Source organism: Parasteatoda tepidariorum, chromosome 4 (assembly GCF_043381705.1).
Source record: "Parasteatoda tepidariorum isolate YZ-2023 chromosome 4, CAS_Ptep_4.0, whole genome shotgun sequence".
NCBI lineage: Eukaryota > Metazoa > Arthropoda > Arachnida > Araneae > Theridiidae > Parasteatoda > Parasteatoda tepidariorum.
In genome coordinates this window covers 18,811,215-18,824,006 of record NC_092207.1, presented here as the reverse complement: position 1 = coordinate 18,824,006, position 12,792 = coordinate 18,811,215, and the positions used below count along the sequence as shown (strand labels likewise).

Sequence of the window (12,792 nt, the reverse complement as noted above, 5' to 3'; positions counted from 1 at the left end):
AATTATGATTGAAAAAGAAAACATTCATTTAACCACACATAAGAATGAAATCTGTAAATTAAAATTTGACCCTCAAATAAAAACTTGCATGTCTGCTAGCGTAAAAAATAAAAGCAATAGCAGCAAAGTTATAAAAGAAGGTAAGGAGTATATCGAAGATTGCATGTATTTGTAACCAGTTTACGTCTAAGCATTTTATATTTTATTCTATTTTATAACTGTTGTTGAACAGACAACCCAATTTTGAGTTTACGTCTATCATTGTTCAACTTCATAGCTTTGTAATTTGAAGCCCAATACAAAAGACTAGGGAACTCCTGGATGAAGTAGTGGGAAAAATCCGCCTTCGTGGAAGACTTTTCGAAGGAGCTAACCCGCATTTGCGTTGCATTCAGAGGAAAACCACGAAAAACTCCTACTGTTATCCTGACTGCAAGAGTACTCTAGCCCATGATCATTACCATTAAGGATATTTTACGTCAACACTGCGGTCGGTGCGAGCTGCATGCGGAATTCGAACGATCAGTCATCACTGGGATTCGAACTCGGTTAACCTCATTGGAAGGCGAGCTCTCTATCCCCTGAGCCATCACGACCCACTAGGTTTGAGCATTTAATTTGAATATAAAAGTCCCCTGCAGAATAGAAACATACAAAATAATACGTTTGTGGGGGAAAGGAGCTATCAACAATGTCAACCTTCATCTATGAAAAGGTACCCCAAAATAGAATCGAGCAAACATGTCTTGTATACTAGTGAATTGGAATTGTATTTTTGTAGCTGTAGGCACACTACAGTACTCCCCCACCAGAATTATATCTGTAATAAAATTCGATGAACGGATACCAATAGTTGATTCATTGCTGTTTTATGCGAAGCCGGGAGAGCTGTATTAAGACCACCGTGCTTGTGCTGGTCATGAGAGCTGTATTAAGTTCAATGTCGAGGTTGCTCCGTTTTGCCATTAGCAGTAGAGTGTATGCAGGCTGACGTTGTGCGTGATAGAGACTGAGTAGCAACACCTCGAGGAGGTGGATAATGTCGCAGTCACAAGTGGCAAGTCAATTTTTCAATGTGGACCATCCATCGAAGTAGGCGTGTTCAGATCGAAGTGAGAGTTGATGTCAAGATAGGCGTGTTCATATAGGAGTGGGCGTTACTGCCAAGGTAGGTGCGTTCACATCACGTCCGAAGGTCACCAATGTGGAGTATGAGTCTTTATCGACCTTTTTCTATATATAGGCACCCCCATCATAGAATTGAGTTAACATGTCTTATATACTAGTGAATTGGAATTGCATTTTTGTAATGGTAGACACATTACAAGCTTTTTTAGGCGAGAAGGTGAACAATACATCGCTGTTATCATGCATTTATGTTTAAAATGTTAGTGAACTTTGTTTAGAATAAATGGCAACTGTGAATGAATGTAATAAAAGTTTTTCTGAAAGACATCAATGAAGGCAAATTCATTGTCCTTCCATTGAAGGACATCAATCAGGGCAAACACCCTGATTGTCGATGAATCCATTGCAGATGGTGTTGAAGAAATGGTTAGCAGGAGTTTATATTCTGTTACTTTCCTCATTTAAAAATCGTACCACTGTATGCTCTTCAGTTCTAAGCGCTGTCATCTTTAACCAGTTACTATGGAACAATTGTATAGAATACAAGGTGCACTTCCTTTATAATTCTGAATAACGGCATTATGGTGTCACCTTTTCATAACTAATGTAATGGTGTTGCACTGCTATCGCTACTTTTTTTCTAAAGCAATCACATTTATTCACTTTTTATTTGGGCAACCCTTATATATGTTACACATATAAACTAGGGAGCCTAACTTCTATGTCACTGTGCTCTAGAGATGGCTAATATTTTCTGGAACAGGTATTTTGCGCCTGTTATTTAATCATACCTGTTATGAAAATAATAGGTTACTTCCAAGGGCCTGTTTCGAAATACTAGGTAAAATTTGTAATTCAATTATCTTGCAAAATTTTTTTTTATAATGTTTAAATTGTTTTTAAATTATCTTTGTACAGTTTAAAAATAGAAAAGATCAGGTTTTTATTTATGTAATTGATACAGGGCCGTCGCTAGACGTTGCGAGGGGCCCTACAAGTTTTCTATTTCTGCAAAATCTCCAATAAAGTAGATAGCTCTGAAACTAGTTAGATTTTTATTTAAATAATTCAAATAGATATATTTTTTCCAGTTTATTTCCAAAAAATGGACAAAATAACGAGTTACTTTGCTAAAATCAAATGTTTTTTCGCAGCTTATTTTCTAGAAATGTTTTTATATAGCTTATTTTCTCTAGTTCAATAGCTTGCATTTCTACTCAAAGTTTTTATTTTTTTTATTTTATTTTGCATGGTGCCACTAGAACACTACATTCAAGAACCATGCCTAGGCAATCTTGTAAATATTTGGAAGAAAACAAAATTCTACAATATTATTTATAACAAAATCCGCATATGAAACGTGAGGCACTCCACGAATTTCCCCCTCCTCGTGTCTTGAAAACTTTAAAACTCACCTTTTTTTCGGAAGGGAGAAACACAACCTTTATTGTTTATTTTAAGGTAAGCAATATGTTAGATTGTAGATTGAACAAATATTTAAATTAATAGATATTAAATTAGTATTTAAGTCAATTGCTTTACTATTCCACATTTTCAAAAATATTTTATATAACTAAATGCTATTAACCATTTTACTAATCTTACCCTAATTAGGATTTTATGACATTATCTAACACTAATGATGACTAACTGGGTATAATTTTAAGTACATTATTGTGAGAGGCAATTATAATACATTTATTTTATCCACATTGCAGCATTATAAAACCTCAGTTTTAACTAAAACTGAAAAAATTATAGATATAAGAAAAATTCGTGTTTTTTCCCTATCATCTAACATTACAATAAGAACAAATTGGGTAAAAACTTAGTTTATAGAGAATTAAAAATTTTGTGCTCATGCTAGCCAGTTGTAATTAAATATTTCTTTCGTCTATTTTAAAATAACACCTGATTTTTTTAGACCAATGAGAATATTTTAAAATCACATCATTTACCTAGACCAATGAAAATATTGAAAACCCATCACATGATTAAATTCTTTTCGATATAATTTTCTGAAATATCTTTCTTTTCAACTTGAGACACTGCCATTGAAACTTAACAAGTTTTATTGTGACTCAAAGTGCTAAAAAAACTGCTTTTTCTGTCATGGATTTCAACGTTTTGTACTTTGTTTTCATGGTTTTTTACTCCCTCTTCAGTTTGGTGTATTCATCTTTTAGTGACATTGTTTCATTCTTTCAGCTGAAATGCTTGTACGATCTCTTGTTTTGGATTTATGTTGGTACTAAGTACTCTTGGAAGTTGAATGGCTTTAAAGCCGAGATTGATTTATTTCAAAGGTTGAATTCAGTCTTTTACGAGTTGAAAGTTCTTTACTGGTTTCTTTACTTTGTTTACAAAGTCTTTTCAGTTTCCTGTTTTTGGGACATTTTAATGACCCTTTATGAACTCTACACTGCTCTGGATTTCTATTCCTACTTTGTTCCTTAGATATTTTTGTTCAATGTTTTGTTACACCATTAGTTCAATGCGAATTTATTATAATCAATTCGGTTTTCGATGGCTTAATGTCATTTCTATTAATTCTTAAAATATTTAGAATCGCATATTGGCTTTTGCCGATCTATTAGATTTCCTTACTTGAAAGTTGGTAAACTTTTAAGTAATTAAATGAATCTTAAATTTTCATTTCCCTAATTTCTCCTTCAGAGTAATTTTTTTCTTCCAGTTAGTACAAAATCTATTCACAAACCATAGATCCAATTTGGATTCTTTTAAATCCTTAGTTCATTTTTCGGTGACTGAATTTCATTTTGATTAAATTCTAAATTATTTGGAATTGTTCATAAGTCGTTGCCAATCAATTGGATTAGCTAATTTTAGCGTTGATAAGCTTTCCAGCAATTAAATGAATCTTGTATTTTTTGTTTTCGAAATTTTCTCGCAGTTTCTTTTTCAAGATTTCAAAAACTAATGTTTTTGCTGATTATGTATGTTTAATAAGTATTTTCGTTTCAGGTAACATTTAAACTAAAATGAAAATTAGTTCGAACTGGAATAGTAAAGTCACTCATATAGTAAATATTTTATTCATAAACTGGTATGTACCTTTAAAACTTTCCACTCATCGAATGACGAAACTAAAAACAAACTCAAAATAAATAAATAGTATTTGTAAACAACTTTAATCTAAACTACAGTAGATAAAATACAGTTCCCTTAGATTTTCATACTTATGTTAATATTAGAAAATTAATTCATAAAATGAACTCATAAGAAATATTAAATCTTAGTGTCTCGAGATTTATTTCACTCTTACCATGATTTCATATAGTTAAAATAGCTTAGTAGCAATTAGATTAATTTTCACAGTATTGCTCTTATTAAAGTATATTATTGTAGATTTTAAAATTTTTTCTATATATTTTTTATACTTTATTTTATATCTCTCTTCGTTGAAAAATGTGTCTTGTATGGTAAGCCAATTTAGTAACCAAAACCTTCCTAACCAAAAAACAATTATCGTTTTAAAACTTACTGAAAGTATTACGTACCAAAGTAGTTACCAGATTAAAATTATTAATAGTGCATTTTAAGGCAAACTGATTTAATAATCGAAAAATTCATATCGTATTTAAATTAAAAAGAAAAGATTTTATATCATAGTAGTACCATATGAATTTAGAATTGTTTATAATTATTAATAGTACGTTTTACAACAAACTGATTTAGTAACCAAATATTTCACATCGTTGTTAAACTTGCCAAAATTATTGCCTACTACAGTAGTTCCGCATATTTTCAATTAAAATTATTGCTAGTACACTTTACGTCAAGCGTTTCTGATACCAAGTAGTTCCTATTATCACTAAACTCTCCAAAAAGTTTGCATCCCGCAGTAGTACAACATTATTTTTAATGAAAATTATTGGCTTTGTTGCTTGTACACCTTTCAGTAAGCCTACTTAGTAACCAAAAGGTCCATATCTTAGCTAAACTTTCCAAAAGGATTGTATGCCACAGTAATACAACATTATTTTCAATACAATTATTGACTTTGTTGCTAGTACACTTTTCGGTAAACCTACTTAGTAATCAAAAAGTTCATATTTTATCTAAATTTTCAAAAAGAATTGTATGGCACAGTAGTACAACATTATGTTCACTTAAAATTATTACTAGAGCATATTATGGTAAATCTATTTCGCAACAAAAAAGTTCATATCGTATCTAAACTTGCCAAAAGTATTATATACTTCTGTGGTACCGCATTATTTTCATTTAAAATTACTGTCGGCGCATTTAGTATTCTTATCTATAAAAGCCTTATTTAAAGATGAATTAAATATAATGCCCTATTTTAGTTTTTTAAGTGACTTGTATATTAGATGTTTACCTCACATGCTTTTGCCGTTTCTCAAAACTTATAATATATGAATAATTTCGTTTTCTTCTTATTTCATACCTTCATCCTATGTTACGATGAATTTATCGCATTTGTAAATGAATTAAATGTTTATGCCTTTTAATCAACATCTATAAAAAATGTACATGTTTTTTATTTAAATTAAAATGAAGTAAGAGATATAATTCGTAGATCAAACGCTCATTCTGAAAAATAAATAAATAAGTTTAGCTTAAACAAATATTTAAATTAATAGATATTAGATTAATATTTAAGTCAATTGCTTTACTATTCCACCTTTTCAAAAATATTTAGAGGAGTATGGGAAAAAATTGGAGATTCTGTCATTTCCATGTCTTTATGTCTCTTCGGAGTTTATTTATGCAATTCTTCCTTTGGCTCTTTTGAATTCAAAATTCTCGTAAAGAACAACTTGCATATATGCATGTGTAGTTTTAAGTACTAGATAAGTTTATTATTCTAAGTTTAGTATTTAAGCAAAATTTACCCTGGCATCATTTTGGCTTTTGTTCCATATTGTTTTGCATTAAAATATCTAAGTTTCATTTGTCATTCTGCTTATCAAAATTATTTGTTCAGTAGTTATTTATGCTACTGTATTTATTTTGTTATTTTTATTTACATTGTTATTTGAATGTGGCAGAATTCATAGATCTACCCTGTAAGAATATATTTACATGGAATGTACGGAATCAACGATTCTTTTACTCCTCGGGGGGCTGTTGTTGTTCTGGCTACTTATAAATATGTCTGACAGCCCTCTTGGGGAACTATTTTGATTGCTAAACACTAAAACAACAACTATTCTAAAACCTAGTGACTACTTAACCAAGTGACTATGACAAAACTTCAAAAGTGATAGATTTTACAGATAATGGTCGATGCTCATGATATAGAAACAAATTGATCTTTTGTACATCATCAAATATTCTTCTTAGTGTTTAAGCAGTTAGAATAAAATAGCCTCGCCTCCTCGTTTGGCGTTCCCTGGGCAACATTGTGATACAATACAGGGATTATAAGCAAAGAATCTTTTGTATCACAATGGCTAAGAGGCTATATGAAAAAGTGGAAATTTGATCAATTTAGTATTAATAAAGCAATCTAAAAACCTAATAAATAAGAATTTTTGTTGTAGCTGAAACATTTTTAGTTGAGTCCCCACCATTTTAGAGGTAAGTTTATTCGTTTTCGCATGCCATCTATATGTTAGTAAAATAAGCAGATCGGCTGACTTGTAGTTGAAAAGACTGCTTTAAATTGTTAGAAGAGCCATTAAAATGTATTAAATATGTTTAAAAGTTCTGAAAAAGGTATTGGCAATGTATTGAAGAAAAAAACAATTAACACTAAACAATTGGCGATTATTTGATTTGAACAGGCATGACTCTATTATTAAAATTATTTATTTATGAAACATCTAATTGCACTACTAACGGTGTTAATTTTATGTGGTATAAGTGGTTAAATTTGTTAATCAATACTTATTTCAAATGAGCGGTTGGTTAAATATGAAGTGCCAATAACATTTGTATACTCTTGGCCAGGAATGGGCAATATAAGAAATTTTATATCATGATGCATCGTCAGTTTTCCATCGCGATATAGCGATGTATCGCGATATAGTATTTTTGAAATTCCTTTACTTGTAAGGCGCAGAAAGTCGGATTTCTATCTAAACTTCCTATTCAGATTGATTTAAATTAATTTATGAATTTGATGTATATGTTTTGCTTAAGAAAGATATTGTTATATTTTCTAAAAATGATCCCGCAAATAACAAAAGATTTCTTAGTTTAAAAATAAATAATAAAAAAATAAATAAAATTGAAATTTATCAATATATTTACCTAACTATATAGAAAGAAAATTTAAAAAATAAGTTCGTTAAAAATTATTTGTATGCTTAAAACAAAGTGCTAAATAAATTAAACAAGAACAAAATTGAATAATTACCGTATTTTAAATTGAATAATTACCGAATTCTGAACGAAAAAACAAAGTAAGGTTTAATTTCTTAAAAATAAAAACAAAAGAATTAGGATATTCGATAATATATTCAACTGACAATATTGAAAGAAAATTAAAAAACACGATTATACTCTTTAATAAAACGAAGTGCTAAATGATGTTAAAAAAGGGAGTCGCTATCGCAAACATTACTAATTTTTTTGAATAAACAAAGTTGATTGACTTATGTCCAAATCCAAAAGAGGAAAAATAAGTTTTGTTATAATTTTATTTATAAAAATGAACACAACTAAAGATTTATAAATTTAAAATCAGTTATAAGAACCCATTAAATTATTATTTTATCCAAAAAGTTTTCAATAAATTAAAATAAAGTAAAAAATAGCCTAACAAATTTAATTACTTTTTAATTTAATTCTTTATTAGCACCTTAAATTAGATTTCCGTTTGTAATAAATTCAATAATGTAAAATAAGACTTAAATATATAATATCAAAATTAATTTTCACATTTAAAAATAAATAATAAAGTTTTGTTTCAAAGAAAAATTTACCTAATTAATTAAGAAACACTTCTTTATATATTCTTTTCAATAATAGATTGCGTTCAGAACGGTGATAACAAAGTCAGTCCCTCTGAAAATAATCTACAAGAAACGATATCAAGTCGCGACAAAGAAGTAAAAAAAAGCAAAGAGGTGCGGAAACGAACATGCGAGATCACGATATATGTTCTCAAAACTGATTCTGATTCTACTGCTCATCAATCAAGGCCGTTTCAATATAACGATACGTACATCGTTTTCCCCAGCGCGAGTTGGCATCTGAACGTAAGAGATCCTTGCGTGTCTTATATCGCTATATCGTATATCGTTCGTCTTCTTTACTCGGCGGCTTAAATCAGATTTCTGATGCATCGCCTGGAATGAAAGTCGCTGTATCGGTTTGCCGATACAGGCGTTAAATCGATATGTCGCGATATATCGATTTATAGTCCAGTCCTACTCTTGGCTCCATCCTCCCCAGACGCCGTTTGACTTCATATTTCATCCTCTTCAGCTAGAGATGGCTAATATTTTCTGGAACAGGTACTTTGCACCTGTTATTTAATCATACCTGTTATACAAATTACAGACTACTTCCAAAGGCCTGTTCCAAAATACTAGGCAAAAATTGTCATTCAATTATCTTGCCAAAAAATTATTATTTTTGCTTTTATTTATGGTGTTTAAATTGTTTTTAAGTTATCTTTGTACAGTTTAACAAAAGAAGAGATCAGGTTTTTATTTATGTAATTGATACAGGGCTGTCGCCAGAAGTTGCGAGGGGCACATATATACTAGGGAGCTTAACTTCTATGTCACTGTGCTCTAGAGATGGCTAATATTTTCTGGAACAGGTAGTTTGCACCTGTGATTTAATCATACCTGTTTTAAAAATAATAGATTACTTCCAAGGGCCTGTTCCAAAATACTAGGCAAAATTTGTAATTCTATTATATTGCAAAAAAAATTTTTTTTTGCTTCTTTTTAAAATGTTTAAATTGTTTTAAGTTATCTTTGTACAGTTTAAAAAAAGAAAAGATCAGGGTTTTATTTATGTAATTGATACAGGGCTGTTGCGAGGGGGCACTACAAGTTTTCTATTTCTGCAAAATTTCCAAGAAAGTAGATAGCTCTGAATCTAGTTAGATTTTTATTTAAATAATTCAAATAGATATATTTTTTCCAGTTTATTTCCTAAAAATGGAAAAAAATAAATTTTTTACTCCATTATTATAATTTTTTAAAGCTGTTTTAAATCTAATAATTTATCGAGTTACTTTGCTGAAATCAAATGTTTTTTCACAGCTTATTTTCTAGAAATGTTTTTATATAGCTTATTTTTTTCTAGTTCAAAAGCTTGCATTTCTAGAGAAAGTTTTTATTTATTTATTTTATTTTGCATGGTGCCACTAGAACTGCATTCAAGAACCATGCCTAGGCATTCTTGTATATGCTTGGGAAAAAAAATTCTACGATAATATTTATAACAAAAACTGCCTATGAAACGTGAGGCACTCCACGAATTTCCCCCTACTCGTGTCTCGAAAACTTTAAAACTCGCCTTTTTTCGGAAGGGGGAAACGCAGCCTTTATTGTTTATTTTAAGGTAAGCAATAAGTTACGCACTTTATGCTGCTATCTGTATTATAGCTTTTTTTCAAATAATAAAAACACGAAATAAAAGTCATGGTGTAGCAAAAAAAAAGTCTGAATATCGAAATTATTATATGCATACACCGAAGAGCCATTTCATTATGACCACCCTGCTAATAACATGTAGGACCACCTTTAGCCCTCAAAACTGCTAGCACCCGCCGTGGCATTGATTCCACAAGGTGCTGATAGGTAGTCTGAGGTATCTGGTACCAAGCGCTCACCAACTGGTCCTGCAATTCCCTCACATTTGCGAGGGGGTAGCGTGGCAGCACGAATTTGGTTTTCCAAGTTGGACCACAAATGCTCTATCGGTGAAGGTTAGGTGAATTTGGGGGCCAAGACATGACTTGATAGTCACTGTAATGTTCCTCGAACCATGACGATTGGACCCTTATGACGTGGTACATTATCCTGTTGGTAAACATCATGCCCCGCAGGAAAAACTGTTGCCATGAATGGGTGAACCTGGTCTGCAACTATGTTCAAGTAGCTTACAGACGTCAGGGATTGTTCTATGAGGATTATGGGTCCTAATGTGCCCCATGAAAACATTGCTTCTGGGCGAGAAACCATGAAGACCTGGGCGAGCCCATTGTTATAGATGGAGAGTGGTCATAATGTAATGGCTCTTGGGTGTATATATATTAATTAATCTATACACTGCTGTAAGAAATTGAGAGAGTTTGCAGACTTCGTCGATTACCTCCAGAGCAACTGGACCGATTTTAATGAAATTTGATACGTACATACATTGATACAATACAAAGCAAATAACCATTCAACAATTGTAACACACACTCATGATCGTGCGTAACACTCGTTGAAGTCTGAAGGTATGAAACAGCAGTTGCAGACTAAATATAAATAAAAAAGAGATTGGTTAATAAGAGATATGGTCCCTTCTTACAGATATGCAGGCCTTGCAGCGTGATTTCATACTTACATACAGCTAATCATTTCATGTTTCAATTGGCCTGAATTGTTTTGTAACAATTTCATACCTTCCGATACAGTTACGCATGATCATTAGTGTGTATTACAATTGTTTAATGGTTATTTGTTTTGAATTGTATCAATATATGTACATATGAAGCTTCATTAAATTCGGTCCAGTAGTTCTGGAGATAATCGATCAAGTCTGCAAACTCTCTCAATTTCTTATACCAGTGTTACATATATTACCATACATATACACTGAGTGGCTAAATTATTACGACCACCCCTTCAGTACGGCGCAATGCGCCCCTACACGGCGCAATGTGCGTCGAACAGTTCGTTCAGAGACGTTCACAGTTGCTCCTTGATTAAGATCACTTGCAATTTGTCACGCTGTTGCTATCCTGTTGCGCTGCACAACCCTGGCCAGCCTTCTCTCTGATCGAGCATTCAGTACCCTGTGACGACCACAAGTCTGACGTTGAGACCCGGTTTTTTGCTTGATTGTCCATTCTTTGTACAGATTAACAACTGCTGCTCTAGAACACTCCACAAGTGCAGCCGTTTTGCTGATACTCGTTCCGACACATCTCGCACCCGCAATCATTCCACGTTGAAATTCAGTTAAATCACTTTTCTTTTCCATATCTGAGCAAGCAACACAGTATAACTGATGACTCACTTGTCCAGCATTCCCGTGTTGTAGTTATCTTGCCCTCTAGCGGCAACGCTGTGACGCAATAACTCATTTGCATAAAACTCTAAGGTGGTCATAATAATTTAGCCACTCAGTGTATAGTTACATAGTACATGTATACCAGTGTTGTTGTAAGTACATATATATTTACAATTTCGAAGGTCAACCTTAATTATGCTAATCAGCTAGCATTAACTATTAAATATTATACAGAATCAGACGCAAAAACTGTTTTACATGAATAGCAATATCTTTTATTCAACATATTTCGATTTGGGGGGTTTACCCATAATCTGGAAAGTATGGTTCCAGCAGTTAAGGCCAGAAAGCGCTCGTTTAAATCCGAAGTTTAAGTATTTGTTGGTATTATTTATCTTTTTTTTTGTTGCTTTTTTAAGTTTTTTGTCATGTTTTAAAGAAATTTTAAAGCTAATCAGAAACATTATCCAACTCAATTGTAAAATTTGTTTATCCAAAGGAATCTAAATGTAAAAACTAATTTATAAATGATTATCTCTTATTGTTTGTTATTTATAATTAGTAGGAAACTAAAATGTGAAATATGTAAATTTTACATCATTTTAAGCTGTGTAATTTTAAAATCCAAAGTTGAACATTATTGATCAAACAGTTTCTGAGTTAAAAATTTTTAAAAAGCCATATATTTAAATTTGCGTTTCTCAAGAACTCTTCAACCGCGATTTCATTTAAATTTTGCAGAGTGTCATTTAAAATCACATAGTTTAAAAAGGATACATGAGTTAAGGCGTCTTGGTATTCAAAATTCTTTAAACCATTATTAAGGAGACCCAAAAAGTGAAAAATGTCAAAATTTTCGAAAATATTTGTTTTTATTTCATTGAATAATTTGAACTTTCTTCTTTACAACGATATCAAGTTTATATTTCTCCGATTAGTAGAAGTATTTTAATTTATTTTTCGAAACACTTTTTTCAATATTTATGAAGTTCCATTTTTTCCCCTCTTGTAGAAATGAAAAGATTCTGGTTACATCGTCAAACAGAGTATAATAGGGAACTCCTAAATTCTTTTTATCTAAAAACAATGAATAGTGTAACGTTGCAAAACTTTTTTTAATTCTCTAAGCTTTCTAAATTTTTTTATGCTTGTTAAAAAGAAGCAAATTTTGTAAAAGAATTTTCTCTGTGTCACTCTTTTCTCCTAAAAATGCATTAAGAAGAACTATAGTTTGTAACAAAAAATATTGTTTCTATTATTATTCATTATATTTGAAAGTGTTTTCTACCATTTTGAACTACCTGATCTCTTAAAGCATAATCAGAAATAGAAAAAATATATATATATATATACATAAAAAGGACGAAATATAGTCTTTTCATCGAGACTAAAAGAAAAATTAATATGTAACTGCTTTCTTTTTGTTTAAAAAACATCAAGAAAAAAAACCTTTTTTTTCGAATGGCAGGCACTGAACTTCATTCGTTT

The 12,792-nt window shown here is 31.2% G+C and overlaps 1 protein-coding gene across 1 annotated transcript in view; it reads left to right on the top strand.

The window, feature by feature from the left end:
- The window catches only part of LOC107444177 (alpha-(1,6)-fucosyltransferase-like), a 36,781-nt gene that overhangs the window by 10,571 nt on the left and 13,418 nt on the right, over positions 1 to 12,792 (top strand). The window lies entirely within an intron of this gene.